Genomic DNA, 23,363 nt, shown 5'->3' with positions numbered 1-23,363 from the left:
TGGATTATCCAGATGGGCCGGACGCAGCCACGGGGTCGCTGTGTCAGGAAGGAGATGGCGTGTGGGCGGCAGGGGGCCGAGGGACGTGCGGCGAAGATGGCTCGAGGGGCCCTGAGCCCAGGTGGAAAAGTCAAGGGAGCGGATCTCCTCCAGAACGTTCTCAGATTTTCTAGCCATAAAGTGCCCGTGACTTCTGACTCCCAGAACCGTGAGGCAAAGTACTTGTGTGGGTTTAAGCGGATACAAAGATCCGGAAGTCCTCTCCTCTTTCCTTTGCTCCCCAGCATCACCGAGAGACGTGTGCGGGCCGTGGAACGGGGAGACGGGACCCGGCAGCAGCGGGAAAGGGCGTCCGTGTGGGGCTGTGGCCAGGGCCCGGCCGCCTTGGAGGACAGCTCAGCGGTGTATCAGGGTGCTGGGGTCCTGGGCGCAAAGGCAGGGGCTCAGGTGTTAGGGGTCAAGACAGACACGTGGGGGCTGCACACAGGGTGTGCCTGGGGGACAAGGAACGGCGCTCCGCGGAGGCCGCTGGGCGTGGAGCCTCAGTGTCCCCATCCGTAAAATGGAAGTCTCCCCGGTCAGGGCACTCTGGACAAGCAGAGCAATGTGACGGGCCTGTGGGGACGTGTGGGTGTTTAATCACTAAATTGCTCACGGACCACGAGGAGCTGGCTCGTGCAATCACGGGGGCTGAGCAGGCCCGCTGGCTCCCCCCCCCCCGTCTGCAAGCTGGAGGCCCAGGGGACCCGAGGGTGTGTCCAGGTCCAGGGTGAAGGCCTGAGAGGTCGGGGGCCCCTGTGTCAATCCCAGCCCAGGGGGTGAGACAGCAGTGCGGAGCATTCTTCGTTCTCTGCCTTCTGTTCCGTTCAGGCCTCTCCGCGGGTTGGGGGGGTGCCCATCCGACTCGGATGCTCCCCTCGCCCGGGAACAGCCTGGAGGCACCCAGGCACCCCCCTGCCCTGCCCAGGTGACACAGGAGGTTAGCCATCGTGGAGCTCCTCGATCGGAAGTCACGGAGGGGGGATGGATGGGGACGGAGGCCGCAGGCTTGATCCAGTCCTCAGACGCACCTGACTTACGCTGGGTGTTTTACAACGTGTGGAGCGACATTTCGAAATCACTAGACTTCACGTACGAGTCTGGCCACGGTGGACCCGCGCCCTGGCCCGTGTCAGAGCCTCCCGGCCGATTCTGGGACACCCTCAGGGGCGGCAGACCCTACGGTCCCCGAGGTGGGGCCACCGTCACCCCAAAGGGGGAGCGCAGGCTTTTGGGATCTCGCTCCGGGGAGCCCCAGGGAAGTGTTCGAGCCGTGGCCTGCTCGCCGTGGCTGGGCTGCAGACGCAGCTTGACAAGTGCTGAGTGCAGCAGGGACTCTTAAGCACATTGATCCGGACACTAAAGTCCCATTAATGTAGTCACAGATGGCAGCTGTCTTCTCAGCAGCCACTGGCGGCTGGTGCTCACACAGGCGGGGGCGGCTCGCTCCGGGAGCGGCCGCGAACCTGACTTCCTGCGGGGGGGGGCCTGGTCCCCTCCAGCGGACGCCGCGGACCCCAGTCATGCTGTCTGTATGTCCAGCGCCCTCCGGGGCCTCCCCCATGGCAGGGGGGGCTGAGAGCGAGCTCCCCCACTCCGGGCCCCTCCGAGCTCCTTCCCTGCACATCCGGGCCCCCACCCGCCGGGGGGGGGGCGGCTTGCACGGCTTCCTGTTCCCCCTCCCTGGTTCTCCAGGCCCAGCCTCACCTCCTCCCACCTTACCTGGGCCTCCCACCTGCGCTCTCTGCCTCCAGGCTCCGCTCTTTCAGCCCATTTTCCAGCAGCAACCGGAGAACTCTCCTTACCCCTGACCCTTCAGCGTCCCTCAGCGGCTCCTCCTTGATGTTACGCTGAGGCGTGGGTCTCGGAAGCCTCACGACCTGTCCTCCCTTCTCTCCTCCAGTCCCCTGCCCGGCAGACAGCGCCACCCCCCCCCCCCCGGTCTGTTTGCAGGACCCCTGTTCTGTCTGCAGCTTGGGCTTCCGTGCGAGTTGTTCCCTACGGCCGGCACCGGCTCCTATCCCGCCCCGGCCCCCGGATGCGACTCCTGCCCCCGCACACCCAGGCCGGGCTCCCCGGCTCTGTCGTTCCTATGAGCCGATGCCTTCCGGTCACTCCTGGTGTTACTGCTTTCCGAGCCGTCTCCCGCACCGGGCTGTGAACCCGTCAGGTTGCGGCCATGTCCGTTCTGCTCTCTGTGACCTCCCGGCCGCCTGGTGTAGGCCCGGGACCCAGCAGGTGCTCGATGCGTTCGTGAATAAACTGTGAATGAATGATAATGAGGACAAAGCCAACAGCAGCGACCCCACGTGGGTAGATAGAGACCTTCCCCAGGTTGATCCAAATCGTCTTAGAAATTTTTTCAGTGTTTATTTTTGAGAGAGAGAGAGACAGAGCGTGAGCGGGGGAGGGTCAGAGAGAGGGAGACACAGAATCCAAAGCAGGCGCCAGGCTCTGAGCTGTCAGCACAGAGCCCGAGGCGGGGCTCGAACCCAGATGCCCCCCAATCATCTTTAACTGACACTCTCTGGGAGCCCGCTGGTGTTAAATACATCTCCGATCCGCCAAGATCTCCGAGTGCCCCTTGGTTTTTCCGCCAGGGGTCCAGCCTGGTTCCGTGACGTACATGGTTCCCTGGCCGGGAAACCCAGCCGCGCTGGCCCATCGTTGTCACCGGTTTGGGAGAATGGCGAGGCAGTGACGGAGCAAGGGATCCCAAGGGAGAAGGCGCGCCCTGCCCTGCCTGAATTTCGGCGGTCTCCCGCCCGGTCGCCAGCCGGCCAGCCCCGCTCCGCCGTTCCCTCTGGACTTAAGGAGACTTGGCAGGTGAGGACCGGGTAAGGCTGGGCCCAGTCTAGTCAGGCCCACTCGCAAGAGTGGAGGGGGGACCTGATCGCTCCCCAGAGACCTCAGAGGTCGCACAGGTAGGAATTCTGTGGGAGGGAACGTGACAGCCTCTGGGGTGTACTTGAGCGTGAATGTGCGGCTCGGTCTGGCTCACCTGCCGAGTGCGATGCTGTGGCTCCACGGGCGGGCACCCTTAAGGCTCCCCAAAGCCCCCGGAGTCTGAGTGGCTCGCCTGCGATTCCGTGGTCAACAACAGTCTATGGCGGCATCGGGATGGGGAAGGTCCAGCCGCCAAAAGGAGGGAAGCCCAGAGCCCCCGCGGCGAAAGACCAACGTGCCCACCGCGAGGTAAAGGGACAGTGGGAGAGTGAGTGCCCGAATCGGAAGGGGCTGCCCCCAAGCCCAGCCGATATCGGGAGGAGCCTCGAGAAGGGGGCTTATTGGTCTGGCCGAGATGGAACCAGGCTAAAAGGGGACACTGACTCCCTCTCTCTCTGTCCCTCTGCCTAAGATGTGAGGGCTTCTCCCTCGTTCATTTCCCGGGTTAACAGCTATGATTGCAGCCAACTGTGGTCAGTCTACCTGGGGACAAGGGACTTTAAGGAATAGTCCCAAGCAGGTGCTGCTTCTGCCTTCCCCTCCCCCTCAGGTTTCTGCACCTGCTTGGGTGCGGTCCTCTACCCTCCTCAGTGCCTCGGGCACCATGGCTCCTCCTCTCACCCTCCAGGTCAAGGAGCGAGGTGCACCCCCTTGGAGCACCCACTTCAGAAACCTCCACTGGTGCCCCAGGTGAAAACTGACAACGGGGACAAATTGACTGACGTCTAAGTGGATGCAGGCGAAACAGATTTGGTGTTTAAACGAATCTGAGTTGGTCGGACCTGTCTTTAAAGTTATCAGCAAAGGTCCACTTAGCTCACCTTATCTCTGTTGCAATTTGTTACAGCAAAGAGACGACTTAACACGAGAGTTAATTTTGTCTGCCTCAAAGTTTTCATGGGTGATGGTTAAGACAGCTTTCTTTTTTCTTTTTTCCTTTTTTCTTTCTTTTTTCAGGTCTTGGGTAACCTGAAACTTTCCAAAGAGAATGAATTGCTGGAGCTTTGATTGCTGGACATAGGTTTGTGTTTAATTCCTTGTTGCAGAGAAACTGAGGCTGTTTGGACCTATTGGAAAACCTGCTTTGTGCTTACTTGGTTTGTGAATTTACCGTCTAAAAAAATTCTGTTGTAAACACCTCTCAGTGGGTTACTAAGTCCTCAGTTGGAGACTAAGGTTTCCCGAGAGTTAAACTTCTGCTAAGTGCACTTAAGACTGATGGAAGTAAGGAAGGCAACCCTGTACGTAGGAGATTAGGAGGTGTGTACGAAAGATAGAAGGAATGGAAATACGTTTTTGTCGAGGGTAGAAGAGAGTAATTTTGTCCTAAGTGAGACTGGTTGTTTGGGGAGAAGTGGCTTTGGGACAAAGTTTGAAGGCAAAGGAGAGCTGTAGAAGGTGCACGGAGGGAAATCCCAAGGAATTTTATGTGTGCTCAGGACGGAGTAAGGCTGAGGTGAGTGGGATTTTAAGAGTACATCGGTATGAGGTTGAAATTCTGCTTTTCTCTCTGCTCAGATGACAACGTTTCCTTGGGCCGTTGATCTGCTCTTGATAAGACAACGCAAACAAGGTTTATCCTCCGGGACAATCAAAGTTTTAGGTCTCATCTGTATCACGTCTTTGACGGCTTAGTTAAAACTTCTCAACGTTAAAGGAGCTAGGTTTTGCTAACAGTTAACATAATGCGATACATTCGCCTTTCGGGTCTTTTATGGCCACCTTGGTTGAATAAATCAAGTTTTAAGATTTGTAATGATCTGTAATCCTATGTAGGATGTACTTACGACTTCCTAAGGTTTTAACAAACTTCCCGGGGTTTAAATGGTAAATGAAGTCGTTTTGACTAATTAGGCCCTTTTATCTGGGATGCTGAGTTACTTGGAAAAGCGCTCTTCTGAGCGGGGTGGGGCGAGGGCAGGTCGTAGGAGCCTTGCAGCCGTCACAACATCCTGTCCCCACTTCTCTGCCCTGTCCGTACGGAGGGCACGGGGGACGGTGCCAACCGCCTTGCCGATCCAAGTGACACTTGTGTTCACCAACGGGGCAAATGAGCTGGGTTGGGGTAACCAGTGTCGGGAAGAGCCGAGAATTCCAGAGCTCAGCTGGATGCGTCCCTCCCTCCCTCCCGCCATTCATATGTCCTGCTTCCCACCTTCCTTCCTTCCTTCGTCCATCCATCCACCCATCTATACATCCATCCACCCATCCGTTTATCCATCGGGGCACAACATCACGATTCAATATTCGTGTGTCTTGTGAAATGATCAGCACAGTAAGCCCCTCCCCCCCCACCCGGAGGCCACCAGTCGGTTCCCTGCGTCTCCTCAGAGCTCCGCTTTCTCGACCACTGTGCCGTCCCACCCGCAAGGTGAGCGGGGATCAGGCTGAGCTCACGTCCGCGGGCGGGACCGAGCCGTGGCGAAAAAGGCAGAGATCCGAGCCATAGCCTTCATCCGCACCGTGCAGCTGTGTGACGTGGGGCGAATGTCTCACCCTCTCTGGGCTCTCCGTTTTGCTACCCGATCCTCAGATCTGCGGGAAGGACTCACCTTTCGTTGCTTCGGGGCACGTAAGGGGCAGGGGCCGGGCTTCTCCACGTGGGGCTGTCCGTGGCGCAGCACGTGGCCTGGCCCATCGGCGGCGGCCTCGGAAGCGTGAGGCTGAATTGGAAAGCTCCTCGCAGACGTCCCGGATCCCACCTTTCACGAGGCAGGCGCGAGCCGGGCAGCGAAGTCCACTCCGCCCTCACTGCCCGGACAATTGCTTTGCGTCACTGGTGTGTGTCATTATTTCCTCTGCGAGAATGTGTCTTTTCGAAAGCAAATCAGGATCTGTCAGGCTCCGTCGCGCAATGAACCCGGCAAAGGAGCCCCCGCCGTCCGCCGTCCGAGCAGAGGCGGCCGTGGGCCGTGTGTGTCTGGGGCCCGGTCACCGCCGAGGCTGCAGAGGACAGAGGCGTCCCCTCTCTGGGGAGTGCCCTCCGAGCCCCCGGCGGTTCCCTGGGGAGCGGAGCGGGAAGGCCCTGATACGGCTCGTGGCCCGAGGGGCGGAATCCGCTCCCGGAAGGGCTCAGAGCCTGTGCCTGACCTGCGCTCCGACGTCAGCGCAGAGGACGGGGCCCCGAGAGCAGGCGGCAGCATGGTGGGGACGCTGCTTCCAGCGGTCCTGTGTTTTGTGCCTGGCACGTCACCACGTCGTCGCTCGGGCTTTAGGAGGCAGGTCCCTTTTACAGATGAGGCAGCTGAGGCTTGCGGAGTTGGCCGGGGCCAGGTGACCCCGAGCCCCCGTTCTTAGCCCGTGTGCTGCTGAGGACCCGCGAGGTGTGGCTGCGGACGGCCAGCGGGGCGGGGGTGTTCGGGCTCTAGTGCATTCGGGGGAGGCCGCCGGCCTGGGGCTCCCGTGGGCTTGGCGGGTGCCCGCAGGAGTCACTCCTCCCGCGGCCTGAATGCATGTGGCACAGAGCCCAGTGTGGAGGCCGAAGGGTGGCAGTTTGGGTGCTCTGTCCTCTGTGAACTTGCTTGAATGGCTGCGAGGCCCCACAGCCGCCTGCCCCCAGCGTGTTCCTGGCTGGGCCTGCCCCGTGCCCCCCTTCCTCTCCTCCCTCCTCCCCCCTCCTCCCTCCTCCCTCGTCCTCATCCTCCCCCCTTCTCTTCCCCTTTCTCCTCCCCCTCCTCCTTCTCCTCCCCCCCCCTCTTTCCCTCTCCCTCCTGCCCCTCCTCTCCTCCTCTTCCCCTTCCTCCCCTCCTCTCCCCTCCCCTCCTCCTCCCCCTTCTCTTCGTCCTCCTCCCCTTTCTCCTCCCCCTCCTCCTTCCCTCCTCTTCCTCCTCCCCCTCCTCCTCCTTTCCTCTTCCCTTCTTCCTCCTCATCCCCCTCCTCATCCCCCCTCATCCCCCTCTTCATCCCCCTCCTCTTCCCCCTCCTCCTCCCCTCCTCCTCCCCCCTCTCCCTCCTCCTCCCCCTCTCTCCCTCCTCCCTCTCTCTCTTCCTCATCCTCCTCCCCTTTCTCCTCACCCTCCTCATTCTCCTCCTCCTCCCTCCTCCTCCCCCCTCTCCCTCCTCCTCCCCCTCCTCTTCGTCCTCCTCCCCTTTCTCCTCCCCCTCCTCCTTCCCTCCTCTTCCTCCTCCCCCTCCTCCTCCTTTCCTCTTCCCTTCTTCCTCCTCATCCCCCTCCTCATCCCCCCTCATCCCCCTCTTCATCCCCCTCCTCTTCCCCCTCCTCCTCCCCTCCTCCTCCCCCCTCTCCCTCCTCCTCCCCCTCTCTCCCTCCTCCCTCTCTCTCTTCCTCATCCTCCTCCCCTTTCTCCTCACCCTCCTCATTCTCCTCCTCCTCCCTCCTCCTCTCCCTCCTCTCCCTCCTCCTCCCCCTCCTCTTCGTCCTCCTCCCCTTTCTCCTCCCCCTCCTCCTTCCCTCCTCTTCCTCCTCCCCCTCCTCCTCCTTTCCTCTTCCCTTCTTCCTCCTCATCCCCCTCCTTATCCCCCCTCATCCCCCTCCTCATCCCCCCTCATCCCCCTCTTCATCCCCCTCCTCCTCCCCCTCCTCCTCCCCCTCCTCCTCCTTTCCTCGTCCCTTCCTCTTCTTCCTCCTCCTCCCCTCCCCCTCCTCCTTCCCTCCTCCTCCCTCGTCCTCCCCTCCTCCTCCCCTCCTCCTTCCCTTGTCCCCTCCTCCTCTTCCTCCTCCCCTCCAAACTCCTCCTCCCCTCCTCCCTCCTCCTTCCCTCCACCTCCCCCTCTTCCTCCCCCTGGTCCTTCCCCCCTCCTCCTCCTTCCCTCGTCCCTCCCTCCTCTTCCTCCTCCCCCTCTCTCCCTCCTCCCTCTCTCTCTCTTCCTCATCCTCCTCCCCTTTCTCCTCACCCTCCTCATTCTCCTCCCCCCTCCCTCTTTCCCTCTCCCTCCTGCCCCTCCTCTCCTCCTCTTCCCCTTCCTCCCCTCCTCTCCCCTCCCCTCCTCCTCCCCCTTCTCTTTCCCTCCTCCTCCCCCTCCTCTTCTCTCCTTCTCCCTCCCTCCTCCTCCCCTCCTCCCTCCCTCCTCCTCCCCTCCTCTTCATCCTCCTCCCCTTTCTCCTCCCCCTTCTCTTTCCCTCCTCCTCCCCCTCCTCTTCTCTCCTTCTCCCTCCCTCCTCCTCCCCTCCTCCCTCCCTCCTCCTCCCCTCCTCCCTCCTCCTTCCCCCTCTCCCTCCTCCTGCCCCTCCTCTTTGTCCTCCTTCCCTCCTCCTCCCCCTCCTCCTCCTTTCCTCTTCCCTTCTTCCTCCTCATCCCCCTCCTCATCCCCCCTCATCCCCCTCTTCATCCCCCTCCTCTTCCCCCTCCTCCTCCCCTCCTCCTCCCCCCTCTCCCTCCTCCTCCCCCTCTCTCCCTCCTCCCTCTCTCTCTCTTCCTCATCCTCCTCCCCTTTCTCCTCACCCTCCTCATTCTCCTCCTCCTCCCTCCTCCTCTCCCTCCTCTCCCTCCTCCTCCCCCTCCTCTTCGTCCTCCTCCCCTTTCTCCTCCCCCTCCTCCTTCCCTCCTCTTCCTCCTCCCCCTCCTCCTCCTTTCCTCTTCCCTTCTTCCTCCTCATCCCCCTCCTCATCCCCCCTCATCCCCCTCCTCATCCCCCCTCATCCCCCTCTTCATCCCCCTCCTCCTCCCCCTCCTCCTCCCCCTCCTCCTCCTTTCCTCGTCCCTTCCTCTTCTTCCTCCTCCTCCCCTCCCCCTCCTCCTTCCCTCCTCCTCCCTCGTCCTCCCCTCCTCCTCCCCTCCTCCTTCCCTTGTCCCCTCCTCCTCTTCCTCCTCCCCTCCAAACTCCTCCTCCCCTCCTCCCTCCTCCTTCCCTCCACCTCCCCCTCTTCCTCCCCCTCGTCCTTCCCCCCTCCTCCTCCTTCCCTCGTCCCTCCCTCCTCTTCCTCCTCCCCCTCTCTCCCTCCTCCCTCTCTCTCTCTTCCTCATCCTCCTCCCCTTTCTCCTCACCCTCCTCATTCTCCTCCTCCTCCCTCCTCCTCTCCCTCCTCTCCCTCCTCCTCCTCCTCCTCCCCCTCCCCCCCAGCTGGCAGTGCCCACCAGCTGGCACCCCGGACGGGGGACCAGGAGCCAGCCTCACATGTCATAGAATAAAAGCTGAGCTGTGACAATCCTGTCTGCCACAGAAAGAGAGGTTTCATGTAGTTTTTGGCATTTACAAATCCTTTGTGAAAAGGTCACCCTGTTCTTGGAATCTTTTATTAATGCTGAAGACTGGCCCCGGAAATGTCATGTCTTTTTACCATGATATTTACTCCAAAAAGTATGACTAAGCACCTGAAATTCTAGCAGCGGCTCGACCTGGGCCGGGCTGGCGAACACGCAGGGGCAATCGGGCGCTGGTCTCCCCGGAGCGTCCCCTGAGCCCCGAGTGCCACCCGCCTGTGTCTGCTGCCCGCCGTCCCCAGCGTCCGGCCTCCTCAGCGCCTCCAGGCTGGAGCCCGCGTGTCCCCGCCAGAAGGGGTCTCGGGGTGTGTGCATCCAACCTCCCTTTTTGCAGGTGGGGAGACTGAGGCCCAGCGAGTCGGGGCCGCTGTTTCTCCTACGCCCACCTGTCCAGACTCGTTCTCTTGCTGAGCCTGGGAGGCGGGACGGGAGTGAGTCTCTCCCTGGACTCCAAGTTGCGGTCCCACGACCAGAGTCCGGGGCAGTTCACTGCAGGGGAGACGCGGGCACAGATGATCGTACCCAGTTGTCACCCGCCCACCTCCCCTTCCACCCGGGGAGCGCAGATCACATACAAGCCTCCCTCCTCCCTCCTCCCTCGGGTCCTCCCGGATGGTCCTGGCGAGGTTTGGGACAGGAAGGGGTTAAAGCCTGCCCCACTGTCTTAGACGGGGCAGCAGTGACAAACAGCGCAGACCCGCGGCGGCTTCGACGGCAGACAATTCTTTTCTGACGGTTCTGGAGGCTGGAGGTCCCAGATCAGGTGCTAGCGCGGTGGGGTCACCGGGAGGATGTGCTTCCCGGCTTGCAGCCTCCTTGTGGTGTCCTCACGAGGCTTTCCTCTGTGTGCGCATGTTGGGGATGTATGTATGCATGCACGTGTGTGTGCATGAGTGTGTGAGCATGTCAGGAAGGTGTGTGTATGTGTGCGTGAGCGTGTGTGCACGTGCACACTGGGAAGGTGTGTATGCATGTGTGTGTGTATGTGTGTGCACGTGTGTGCATGCTGGGAAGGTATGTGTATGCGCACATGCGTGTGTGAGCACGTGCATGTGTGCGCACACACCAGGAACATGTGTGCATGTGTGTGCACGAGTGTGCATGTATGCATGCTCGGAAGGTGTGTGTATGCTCATCTGCATGTGTGCATACATGTGTGTGAACGTGTGTGCATATGCCAGGAACGTGTGTGTGCATACAAGTGTTCATGAGTGCGTGTGCATACTGGGAAGATGTGTATGTGCATGTGTGTGTGAGTGCCTGCGTGTGTGTGCATGATGGGAACACGTGTGTACATGCATGAGGGTGTGTGTGTGTGTGTGTGTGTGCTTGTGTGTGCATGCATGCTGGGAACGTGCATGTGTATGCATGAAGGTGTGCGTGTGTGTGTGTGTGTGCACGCCGGGAACGTGTGTTGCATGCATGAGGGTGTGTGTGTGTGTGTGTGTGCACGCCGGGAACGTGTGTTGCATGCATGAGGGTGTGTGTGTGTGTGCACGCCGGGAACGTGTGTTGCATGCATGAGGGTGTGTGTGTGTGTGTGTGTGCACGCCGGGAACGTGTGTTGCATGCATGAGGGTGTGTGTGTGTGTGCACGCCGGGAACGTGTGTTGCATGCATGAGGGTGTGTGTGTGTGTGTGTGTGCACGCCGGGAACGTGTGTTGCATGCATGAGGGTGTGTGTGTGTGTGCACGCCGGGAACGTGTGTTGCATGCATGAGGGTGTGTGTGTGTGTGCGCGCGCGCACGTGTGTGTGCACACCGGGAACGTGCGTGTGCATGTGTGAGGGTGTGCATGTGTGTACGTGTGCACGGGCGTGTAGGCAGCAGGCTCCCACGTGTCTCCTACAAGGTCCCGCCCTCGAGACCTCACCTGCCCTCATTACCCGGAAGACCCCCCTGCAGACCCCGGCACGTGGGGGGCTAGTGCTTCCACGTGAATTATGGGGGGACCCACCCATTCAGCCGGTGACCCCTCCCGTCTTCCAGGGACCCCGAGGGGCTGGGCCGCACGCACACCGAGCTTGCCTCCCCAGGGAGGCGGAGGCAGTGCGCGGCAACTGGCGTGTGATCTGTGGGTGGTGAACTACTGTTTTGCCTTTGGGGGGAGGGCAGGGAGGAGGGGGACCGCGAGCCACTCGGCCTCTCCGATGCGCTCGCCCGCATCTAGGGGAGGAAGCCCGGGCAGGGAGGCCCCAGGGAGACATTTGCCGCCGGCTCCCCGCCACCTGTTCCCCCCAGCCCGGCTGCAGCCCCCGCTCGTCCCCCCGTTTCGGTGGCCCGCAAGGGGCCGTGGGACCGAGACCTGAGCCGAGCCCTTCGCACTCCCCCAGCCACTGTCACTGGCTCAGGAGTAGGAGCTTCGCCCCCGGATGTCTGATCCGTGTTTCTAGGACTTGGCCGGCACTCACTCTCTTCTGATGGATCCGCACTTGGCTGCTGTTACAGCCGCTGTGGCCGTGAGGGGGTGCCTGACTCTCCGCACTCGGAGACGTGCATTCTCACGCAGTCTCCGTCCCCGCGGGGGCAGGGCTGAGCTCGTGTGCCGAGGACACTGCCTGGAGCAGGGACGTATCGGTAAGTCTTGGCCAAATGATGGATTTTGGAGCCCCTGTATCCAGCCACGCCTGCAGCCAGCTCTATTTCCGAACCCTGGTTATTAAAAGCCTGTCCGTCCCTTCTTTTGCTTGAGCCGGCCTGAGTCGATTATTTGATCGCTTGCAACAATGAGTCTTAAGCGTGATGTGAAAAGCAAGGGCCTGGAGAGGAATGGTGGGGGTGGGAGCGTGGTGAGGGGCTTGCACGGCCCAGGACAAGGGTCTTGGAAAGGCAACCTGACCGGGCCTCTCTCCAGGCCCAGCCTTGGATTCAGGGTGGGGTCTCTGTGCTGAGGCTCCTGCCCCAGCTCCCAGTGGATCGTGTCCGAGGCGCGAGGAGGCCTCTCGCCCTTTGAGGGAAGCGTGAGGCCCCGTTGCCCCCACGCTGCTGGCGGCCTGGCTGCGGGAGAGGCGCCAGCGAGGGACGTCAGCCTCGCCACGTGCCAGGCCTCGGACCCTGCCGTGGACAGGGCCCTCGGCCACCAGGGCGCTGGGAGCATGTACTGTTCCGTGCGGCCTGTCTCTGCGACGGGGACGCAGCTCAAAAGGCAGGTCAGGCCGCTTTGGGGCTGCGGGCTCGCTCCCTGGAGCCCTCTGCTCAGGGTCCCCTCCCATCCCGTGGTCACTGCAAGCGATTATATCGCAACAGTGAGTCACCTCCGGGCTGGTGAGCGTTACTGTTACTCCCACAAAGCGCGAGGACGCCGAGATCCAGAGAGAGGCGGGACCCAGGTGCAGCCCACGTGGCGGCATCGGCTGGGGTCCCCCCGCCCTCGCCTGCCACCGACTGGTCAGCCCGCCTGGTCAGCCGCGTGGGGACGGAGGCCCCTGATGGACACTGAGCCGGACACTGGGTGCGGGGCCTCACCCGGCCCACACGCCACGGCTTTGGGAGCCTGAGAGGGACTCAGGGGCCGTGGACCGTCCCGGGGACGCTGTCGGGGGTGTGGAGCCGGCACCTCGTGGAGCCCCCGTCCCTGCTCTCCTGGAGGCTCCCCACCTCACCCCCCCCCCCAACGGGCTGGGGGAGCCCAGGAGCCTCCTCTGCATCCCGAGGCCCCGTGGACGGGGCACCGCACCCCTTCCCGATCGGGGCGGAAATGGGGACTCAGGCCCGCAGGGCAGACTCGGGCACCGTCTGAGGCGGGGTCTGTGCTGCGACAGAGCCCAAGCTGCAGATCCTGAAAAGGCCAGGCCGTCCCTCCACAAGGTGATGTGTCAGCCACGTTGATGGGAGGAACCCACACTTTCCCCACAGACAGGGATGCATCGTCTTGAGGAGGAAATAAGTCCTTCTACTGAGTGGTGAGTCTGTCCGTGGGCGGGTGGCGGTGAGGTCAGGGGCAGAGCCTGAGGTGGCCCGGGGCCCTTCCTCCCACAGCCTGGGGGTCTGGTGCCCTGGGGCGGGGCAGGGAGGGGGTCCCGGGGCGCCTGTCCGAGGACAGACGTGGGCAGTCTGGGAGGAAGGGTGCGGGCCCACTGCGGGGACAGGGCGTCGGGCTTAAAGGCAGGGGTGCGGGGGGCGCACAGAGGGCCGGTGAGCTAGAGAAGCGTCTGGGATGAGACCTTTCCACGGCTCCTCCCCGTGATGCAGGAGGACAGGACTCCAGGAGCAGCGGCCCCCACCCATCGCGGGCGCAGAAGCCCCGGGGCCTCCGAAGCTGTCGATGTTGGGAGCTGAGTCGGAGCTGAGGCTCCGACTCAGTGGGCCTGGGGGCCCCGGAACTGGCGTCTCTAAGAGACCGGCCCGCATGACGGCACCCAGCGGGTGCTGGCCCCGTTCTGCAGCCACAGCCGTGTCCCCCGCCCCCGGGCCCACAGTGGGCTTGGTCCAGGAAGGCGACGCCGGGTGTCCGTGGGGCTGAGGGGTGGCGCCATCGACCGGGCAGTGGGCCCTCCGTGGGGTGGCAGACGTGAGTGGCTCTCCGGCCCGATGGTCCCCCTGGTTCTCCCACACCCCCCGGGGTGGGTGGGGGAGGGACACCCCTTTCCAGGGCGGAGGCACCGAGGTGCCCAGGTTGCTGGGGGCGGTCCGGGTGAGAAGCGGACGGCGATGGGGCCGTCTTGTTCCGGGGCTCGGTACCAGAGCTCAGGTCCGCACCCTGCCCCACGTGTCCCCACCGTGCGGCCTTGGGGGGCCCCTAACCCAAGAAGCCCCGACTTCCCCCATCTGTGAACCAGAAATAAGAAAAACGCCTGGCCCACTGCTCCCTGGGCTGCTCGGGTGTGACATCTACACAGGAACTGTAGGTTCTGGGTGCATCTGAGTTCAGAGGACCGTTCCCACTTTGAGAGGAGGCCAGGGGACGAAGGGGACGCGGGGAAATCACCAAGAGGTCCTGCCTTCTGCGGGGCTGGGGGCTGGTTTCCTCTTGTTTCCTCTGTATGTTCAGAGAGAACTCAGATCAAAAAATGCAGACTTACCGCACCTTTATTCATTTGTCCACAATTATTTTATCCCCACCCCCCCCCCCCCAGCTTCCTTGAGGCATATATGGCAAGTAAACGCCGCAGACATTTGCGACGCACGGCACGGGGCTTTGGGCTCTACAGACAGCGTGGGCGTGACCGTAACCAAGCTGGCGAACTCATCTGTCGCCTCGTAGAGTTAACAGCACTGTTAACTGTACCGTGGCATCTCCGAAGGCATTCATCCTGCACGTCTGACCCTCTGTGCCCGCTGACCAACGTCCCCAGTGCCCCCCGCCCCAGCCCCTGCTGCCCCCGCTCTGCCCTCTGCTCCTCCGAGTTGGGCTCTGCTGTATAACCCACACCTAAGGGAGACCACACTGTATTTGTCCACCTTTGACTTCTCTCACTCAGCATAACTCCCTCCGGGTCACCTGTCTCTGCTACCACAGATGACAAGATCTCCTTCTTGTTTTTAAAAATTTTTTAAATGTTTATTTATTTTTGAGAGAGAGAGAGAGAGAGAGAGAGAGAGAGCATGAACGGGGGAGGGGCAGAGAGAGAGGGAGGCACAGAACCGAAGCAGGCTCCAGGCTCCGAGCTGTCAGCACAGAGCCCGACGCGGGGCTCGAACCCACGAACTGCGAGATCGTGACCTGAGCCGAAGTCGGACGCTTCTGAGCCCCCCAGGGGCCCCTCCTTCTTGTGTTTCAAAGCCGAATACTATTCCATTGAATATACGTTCATGCCACACCTTTATCCATTCAGCTGCCCGCCAACGTTGAGGCTGCGTCCTAAGGTCGCTCTATCTCAACCCGGAAGGTGGCTTCATTGTTGCCACTTTGCGGACGGGCCACGGAGGCCGCGGATGCTGTTCCTTGAGAGCAGCTTACTAAGTGGCGGAGTCCTTACTCTTCTCCTCTCGTGTTCTCGCAAAGGCCAAGAACACACGCAAAGGCCAAGAACACACGCTGTACTCCACGCGGCATCGGGTGACTGTTAGGGATGTCGCTACCCTGTCTCTGCATCGATTTTTGGTGCTCGGAGGAATTTTCTCGAGGTTCCTATTTTCCTAGCTGAACGAATACGTGCCCACCCGTGCGCATCGACAGCAGCCGCGAGGCGCACGCGGCGGCCATGATAGAGCCTCGGCGCCCCGTGACCACAGGTGACTTGGGGACAAAGAAAAGGGGGTTTTGCGAGCCTTCTCCATTTCTCCCCCCGCTAGCCTGCTGCCTGGGACGATCCTGGGTTCCCCCCCCCCGCCGCACCCCCTAAGCCGATTTGTTGCACCGGTGTGATTTCTTACGCTAACATTAACATATCGCAGGAGCTCATTACCGCCGGGGTGACGGTTCCCTATTGAACTGTGTCAGACTAATTACGTTACTTCCTTTTCACTCCTGCTTAGTGCTTCTCCAGAGAGCCGCAGTGCAGCTCCGGTAATAATGATTAAAGCCCTGTCTACGGCTCCACCGGACGTCCAGACCAAACAGGGACAGTTCCTTGCTGAAGACGTGACTCGCGGCTCGCTACCCGAGGCGACTGGTGGGGTTCCAGAAGCCGTCACCGGGCGGCGGGTGACTTCCACCGGACGATGGGGGCTGCAGGTGTTTCTTGGGGGGCGGCGCGGGGAGGAAATGGCTCAACAAGGCGACCCAGGTGCCGTCCCGTCCCCGGTGAGCCCTTGGGTCCCGGGAGCCGGGCGCTGGCCGGGGCGGGGGGCGCGGCAGAGGCCGGGTCATGAAGCACGTTGTGTGTGTGTCAGAGGAGGGAGCCCGGGGAAGATGAATGAGAGTGAGGTGGCTGTCACCTTCCCAGCCTCACACAGAGCTCTTGGCTGGAGCCGGAACCGAATGAGCCTTTGTCTCCTTGCATCAACGGGAGGGTGGGAATCTCACTCCCAACAAGAGCTCTGACCAGGCCGAGGCTCCTTATCGGCCTGATGGGCAGCTCCCCCGCTCCGAGCGCCCCTTCTCGTGGGTATTAATGACTCCAGCGATCGCAACCAGCAGCGGTGGGCCGACTGCGCCGTGTCAGGCAACGTGACCGGCTGTGGGGAGAGGAACGTGCCCTCGCTCGCGCACCGGAACCCCGTAGCTGACCCCCAAGCCCATTGGCGGACTCACCACCTCTGCACCCAGACAACCACGGCCATCGGGGCCTCCCTGTCGCCCAGCCTCTGCCCTGCAGACAGATTTCCAGCGTCACGGGCGAGGCTGGCCTTCTTGGGGCTCAGAGCTCAGCCACCAGCCTCAGGCCAGGGAGACCCGTTCCAGGAGGGTGGAGGCGGGGAGGGGGGCCGTGAGAACACCGTCACACTCTCAGTCTTTAATGTTGATTAAGCTCTTGCGTGGGCCAAGCTCTGTGCTGAGTGCTGCGAAGTAGGTCGGTTGATGGAGCCTCAGAGTAGCTGATCACCGTCAGGATGTGTAAATGAAGCCTCGGACTGTTTGCACTTGGCTCAAGGTCCTACCCGCCATGTTCAACGCGGGCAGGTCTGAGCTATTGCTGAGGAGCAGTGCACGGGGCATACTTACTTTTTCTGTCGGGGGCACCTTATTCCTAGAGGAATGGGCCATCCACTCTCTCAAGTCTGGTTGTTCTCATGGGAACTGTCAGCATGGGGCCAACTGGAACGTTCTATCCATATTGGCCAAGCTGCCATATTGGCTGCAGGTGGATGCAAGACACAGAAGCTCTGGCCTGGCCACATGAGAGGACAATGGAGAAATGTGATATCTGCTTGAGGAAGGGCATCCATGCCATGTCGTGTCCCAACCGGCCACATGGCATGCCACTGGGCTCGAGAAATACCAGCTGATGCTCATGGACCTTTGGAGATCTGGGTGCCATGGGACGCTTGTGTGGCCTGCTCTGCCCCGGAGTGTGCACAGAACTTCCACAAAAATGGTCTCTTCTGGGGAGCCTGGGTGGCTCAGTTGATTGAGTGTCCAACTTCGGCTCAGGTCAGGATCCCACAGTCTGTGGGTTCAAGCCCCACGTCGGGCTCTGTGCTGACAGCTCAGAGCCCGGAGCCTGTTTCAGATTCTGTGTCTCCTCTCTCTGCCCCTCCCCTGCTCACACTCTGTCTCTCAAAAATAAATAAACATTAAAATTAAAAGAAAATGCTCTCTTTTGATCTTGACAATGGCCAGTGAGGAAGGCATTACCATAAATATTTTACAGATGAGGAAACTGAGGCTGGAGCAGTCAACAACTTGCCAAAAGCCACAATACCAGTAAGTGGAAGAGCGGGGATTTGACTTCGGATGTGACTCCCCCGGCTTCCTCCCGCCATGCTGCCTCATGAATCCAAGCCCCCATCCTCTGTGCGTGCCCTTTCTGCGACTCAGTTTCCCTCCCCCAGCCTCCTCAGCCTTTCCATGCTTCAGATCCACCAATCATTCATTCCTATCCGCACAAGAGAAATGAAAACCCACGTCCACACAAAGATTTGTCTGCAAACGTTCATCGTGGTATTCTTCACAACGGCCAAGCATGTGGAAACAACCCACCGGTCCCACAGGGGGTCAGCGGAGGAGCGAAATGCACAACAGGGTGCCGTAGAACAACAGAAAACAAGAAACAGCTGATACGCGCCCCGGCGCATGTGAACCCCGAACACAGTTTACCCAGCGAAAGAAGCCGCGTGGAAAAACCCACATACCCTACGATACTGTCGACATGCAATGTTCAGAGCCTGCAAATCTACAGAGCTGGAAACTAGATCAGGGGCGCCTGGGGGGCTCCGTCGGTGAAGCATCTGGCTCTTGATTTCAGTTCAGGTCGTGATCTCCCAGTTCGTGGGTTCTAGCCCCGCATCGGGCTGTGTGCTGACAGCTCTCCCCTGCTCGCTCTCTCTGTCTCTCTCTCAAAATAAATAAATAAACTAAAAAAAAAAAAAACACAAAAAAACCAAAAACATAGATCAGCGGTGGCCCAGCCCTGGAGGGCGACTGGGGAAATGCGGCTAGTGGCCACAGCTGTTTCTCCCTGGAGTGAGGGAAATGTTCTAAAATCAGGTTTGGGGGGCTGTAAGTAAACTAAAAATCAGTGAGCGGACCCTGAGAAAGGTGAATTTTATGGCATGTAAATTGTACCCCCATAAAGTCTGAAAAAACACAGGCGTCTTGAAACCTCTGGACCAGGTGAGCCGAGGGGTCCTTCCAGCTCTCGCCTGCCGAGACCGCGGCCACCAGCCCCTGTCCCTCCCGCCCCCCTGGTTCCTGCTCTTCCCACAAAGAGGCCCCAGACAGACCCTGAGTCGACCCGTTTCCCTTTTCTTACCTGATTCCAGCGAGCATTTTGCAGAGCTTCAATCTCTGGGGACAAAGTCCAACTTCTCATCCACCATTAAAGGCGCAGAATCTGGGTCAGTGGAAAGCGTGCTCTTTGTCAAAGAGCAGGGTCAAGGAGAAGGTGTTGGGGCTACGAACTAGGAAGGAGGTTCGGGACGAGACACAGCATTTGACTCTGGGCTTGGGGGTGGGAAGGGGTTCCTGTGGAGGACACGGGCAGGGCGGGCAGGCGGGAACGTGCTGGGGGCGGGTGGTGTGGCTGAGCCTGCAGAGGGACTTTTGCAAACCTGGGGCCGTGGGGTAGCAGGTGGCGGGGGCTGTCTTTCAAGAGAAAGAATTCAGGGGCGCCTGGGTGGCTCAGTTAGGCGTCTGACTTCGGCTCGGGTCATGATCTCGCGGTCCGTGAGTTTGAGCCCCGTGTTGGGCTCTGTGCTGACGGCTCAGAGCCTGGAGCCTGCTTCGGATTCTGTGTCTCCCTCTCTGTCTGCCCGTCCCCACTCGCACTCTGTCTCTCTCGGTCTCTGAAAAATGAATAAACCTTAAAAAAAGACAGTGAGGACACAGCAAGGCAGGAAGCAGACCCTCCCCAGGCAACTGGCTGGCCGGTGCCTGTGTCTCCAGCTTCCCGCCCGCAGCCCAGGGAGAAACAAACGTGTGTTGTTGAAGCCCCTGAATCCGTGGTCCTTTGCTGGGGCGGCCCTGAGGCTGACCAAGGCCACACTGCAGCGGCCGCCCTGCTCCCGTTTGCAGAACCTCACGGACACGCGCAGCGCACGTCCTGACCTCCTGGACACGTGCCACTCACGCCCTCAGAAAGACCCACTTGTCGGCAGGCATGACTTCCGGGCTGGGCTGGGTGACAGGCCCCTGCGGGGCTGGTGTGGAGAACCGGGATCTCCTCTTCCGGGTGTGTCGTGTCCGGGACTGGGGGCCGCGGGGGTCCTGGAGACCCGGGGGCGGGAAGGGAAGGGGAGCGGACCGGAGAGGCTTCTTCCGCTTTGTGGAGACGCTCAGAGAGGCGGGTTTGCTGTTACCCCTGTTTTCCAGCCTCAAGTTCAGACACCTGCCTCAAGTCCTTCCCTGGTAAGTTGCTCTGCAGACACAGCTCCCGGGGACCCGGGGCCTGGTGGCTTCCACGGTGACACCACCATTACCTGCCCCTGTGCTCTGAATCCAGGCTGACGGAGGCCACGGCCCCGAGTTTGCTGGGGCCCTGGAGGCCCCCACCCACATGTGACCTTCTTCACTTCCGCTCAGAGGCACCGGCCGGGGTCGGCCGACGGCAAGGGGACCGTGGGCGGGGGGTGGTGGTGGTGGCACTCCTTCTCTGCAGGCCGCGAAGACAGAGCAGAAGCATCGGCGGCCTCTGCACCCACCCGGGAATGGATGTGCGCACGACAGGGATGGCCTGTCCCCGTGTGTGCCCGGAGGCGGCTGACAACGCAGGGGGGTCCCCGCCCCGTTCGTTTGCAGCCCCCCACGCCTACACGGCCTCTCTTTCTCCAAACCTCTTGGTCACTTGCTGCAGCCGCGGGCCCACCTGCCCGCACAGGCCCCGCGTTCTGGGGGCGATGGGTCACCGCTGGATACCGCAGGGGGGCTCACGAAGGAATCTCTGCCCTTCGCCTGAGCCTCCGGCAGCCGCGGACGCAGGGTTTTCTCACGAGGGACTTGGCTTGGCGTCTTTCTGGGGCTCCCGAGCACGGCCCAGACAGGCTCTGCAAGATGAAAAATAAAGCGTTGTTTTTACGACGCTGTGAAAAGCCTGCCTTCTCCTCCTAGGAAAAAAGCTTATTTATGTCCGCGTGCGCAGGGGTTTGCAGTAAGTGTGGAAGGATTAAGCCTTGGAAACTGTCCATTTATATCCATGAGTGATGCTTGGCCTCTGCCTGGGAGGGGAGGGAGGCCCCCCGGGGCGGGGCAGAGTCAGTCCCCCGTCACTCAATCACCCCGGGGGGGGGGGTCATTCGTGAAGGGTTCCCGGAGCCCCCACTGCCCGCGGGGCCTAGGTCAGGGGCTGGGGGCCAGCGCCGAGCACAGGGGGCAGGGGTGAGGTGGGTGAGAGGGGTTGGAGGGTAGAGGCTTCATGGAGGGGGGAGGGTGGAATGGACCAGGGGAGGGGTGGCCCTGGTGGCACCGTGGGAGGGGAGGAGGCGGGCTGGGGGAGCCGGTTCGAAGCCCAGCCTTGCCCATCCGAGCTGTGGGACGAGGCTGTGATTCTCCAACTGGGTGTCGGAGATTTAGGGCGCTGGGACAGGTCGGTGCCTGGCGTGGGGGAAATGGCCTGTTAATACTAGTTAACGAGGCACTAGAAAGGCAGTCGAGGGCCTGAACGTCCAGGGAGGAGCTGATGCTCCGATCCTCACTTTCAGAGTCCGGGGGTGCAGCGATGTGGGGTTTTCCAGGGCCTGGTCTGACCCTGAGAAGGGAGTCCGGCTGTGGGGTCCTGAGACAGGCCCTCCTGGCAGGGCAGGGTGGTGAGGCCTGAGCCGGGGGCCTGCAGGGGTGAGGTCTGCAGAGAAGCGCCGGGCTTTCCCAGGAACCCGCCGCTGCGCGCACCTGCTGACGGTCCAGTGGGGGGCGAGCACGACTTCCAGAAGGGCCTGGCCGGTGTCTGGCGGGGAGGCCGCGTGGGAGGGGGTGCGGGCCCTCGTGGCTCTGAAGTAAGTCCCAAAGGCCAGCTCAGGCCGTGCAGACCGGGAAGGTGAGCCTGTGTGGGTGGGGTGGTGACACCCGTCCCTCCCTCGGGGGCTCTGTGAGTTAGACGATGTGTCCCAGTGGGCAAGGAGCTTAGACCACGGGGTGCAGCCCAGGAAGAGCGATGATTGCACGAACTTTGACAGGGACGCGGGCTGTGCGCCTCCGGTCTGGCCACTCCCCGGGACCTCTGTCCGCTGTTTCTGCAACGGAGTCCTGTCCCTGGAGGGCCACTCGGCTGGGTGACGGCAAGTTCCTGCCGGGACGGCGGTCGGGACGGTCCAGAGCGGAGACACTTTCCCAGAGAGCCTGGCTCAGGAGGAAGGGAGGAGAATGGGGGGGGGAGTCTAGCCCCCCCCCCCCCCCCCCCCCCAGTTTACGGCTGAGAAGGAGGAGAGAGGGTGTGGGATTGATTGATTCACCGGGACCGCACGGGCAACGCTAGCCTCTCCCTGTTCTGGCCAATCGCTACCGATCCTTGTATTTTCAGCTCGACTCTCGCCTCCTTGGGGGGCACCTTTCCAGATCCGTCAGGGACAACAGGTGCTTGCTTGGAACTGTGTCCTCTGTAAAGTTACCATAGTGGGAGTCGTGGGCTCGCTCCCGTGACTCAGTGGCTGCCTGTCAGGACAGAAGGAAGAAGCTTTGCGGAACTGGGAACTCACCCCTGAGTCTGCAGCTCACGGCCTGACACGTGGTCGGTGACGAGGAAACGGTTGTGGGTGGAATGAAAGTCTTTTCTCACTGGCCTGCCTGCACCCGGCTGCCTTTGGGGGCCTTGGGAAGCCGTCCCTGGAGACGTCCAACGCCGGGGACAAAAAGGGTGCAAAGGCACCGAGGTAAGCTGAGGCCTCCCCGCTTCCTCCAGGGAGGACTCATGGCCTCGTGATGTGAAACAGCCACCAACCTTCCAGCTGCAAAATCTGCAAGACCCCAGCTGAGACTGACAGGGTGTGGGGGAGAGAGTTTTTATTTCTGCGGGGAGGGGTGTCAGCGCCAGGTGAGGAGAGAGGGGGCTGGACCCACCGAGTGGGTGGGGTTACATTCAAGAGAAGGAAGAAGGAGGGGCCTTTGGGACCAGCACAGAGGCCTGACTTAGCAGCTGCTGGGGGGACAGCAGCTGGGGGTCAGCTGGGGGCTGGGGGTCCTCCCTCCAGCCCTCTCTTGTAAGCCTGGAGAACAATGGCCCCCAACCCCCACAGCAAAACATCCCTCGGGGTTCAGTGTCAGAAGAGGCAGTGTGGGGTCGGGACACATCTCCTGTGGGCACAAGGGCGGGGGGAGGGGGGCCTGTGTGGCAGGTGCAGGGGGGTCACCGCTCGGGCCGAATCCCCCAAGGCGGTGCCTACGGCTAACGTTCCAGCCCCGGGGACTGTCCGCACAGTCGGCACTCACTTATTTCTGTGCGTCCCTTGCGCAGCGGCTCGGTGACCAGGACACCGGGCCTCGGCTGCCCACGCCTGTGAGATCTGCCCCCCCCCCCCCCACCAGCCGGGGGCAGGAATCACACACAGGACCTGCCGCGTCCTTCCCCACCGACAGCCAGCTCTCGGAAGACCACACGGTTCTTTCTGAGTCTTCTGCGCACTACCTCGTCCCTCGTTCCCCCAAGAACCGTGTCGGCTCCGAGGTTCTCGCAAGTAGCAATTCACTAGAACAAAACCAGTTCCCTAGTCAGACTCAGAAAGCAATGGAATCGAAAAAAAAAAAAAAAAGAAAGAAAAAGAAAGAAAGCAACGAAATCAACAGAATTGCGTGTTTCGTCCGGAGTCAGGACGGCGGAGACGAGCACGCGCTCGGAAGAGCCTCGTTTGCGGTCCTTTTAAAGCAACGCCGCTGATCAATCTGTCCGCGCTTTCATTTAAACCCGGGGCACAGGGGGAGAGACAGAACAAAAGCTTCTTTTCTCCTCGCGGGAGCCTTTGCAATCCGCTGCTCCCATTATCTTAAATCTGCAGACCCCCCCCACCCCCCATCCTGGGAACCTTCATCCTCCTTGTTATCCTTGGGAAACACTCAGCAGGAAAGGAACATCTGGAAACACAGGTTTCCATGGAAAAGACAGCAGGCCGGGTTTTGTTCTCAGCACCAGCTGATGGAGACAGTCTCTCTGATGGCGGCCGGGAGCCACCGTTTGGGGTCACCGCAGTGCTGGGAGCCGCCTCTGCCTTTAGTGTTCTCCCCTCATGCTGCTTGGGTCCACCTGCCGCTCT

General features: G+C 61.2%; 1 protein-coding gene and 1 long non-coding RNA gene across 2 annotated transcripts in view; one reads left to right on the top strand and one right to left on the bottom strand.

Annotated features, from left to right (window-relative positions):
• RPAIN (RPA interacting protein) overlaps window positions 1–23,363 on the top strand; it is a 261,437-nt gene that overhangs the window by 130,212 nt on the left and 107,862 nt on the right. The window lies entirely within an intron of this gene.
• On the bottom strand, window positions 17,609–18,770 carry LOC147573959 (uncharacterized). The gene is made up of 2 exons (XR_015243672.1): window positions 18,443–18,770; window positions 17,609–18,044 (listed from the first exon to the last, which is right to left on the bottom strand). It is a non-coding gene; the product is annotated as an uncharacterized LOC147573959 (long non-coding RNA).

Source organism: Puma concolor, chromosome E1 (genome assembly GCF_028749965.1).
Source record: "Puma concolor isolate L17-30 chromosome E1, mPumCon1.1.hap2, whole genome shotgun sequence".
In the NCBI taxonomy this organism is placed as follows: Eukaryota; Metazoa; Chordata; class Mammalia; order Carnivora; family Felidae; genus Puma; species Puma concolor.
This window is presented reverse-complemented; position numbering and strand designations above follow the sequence as displayed.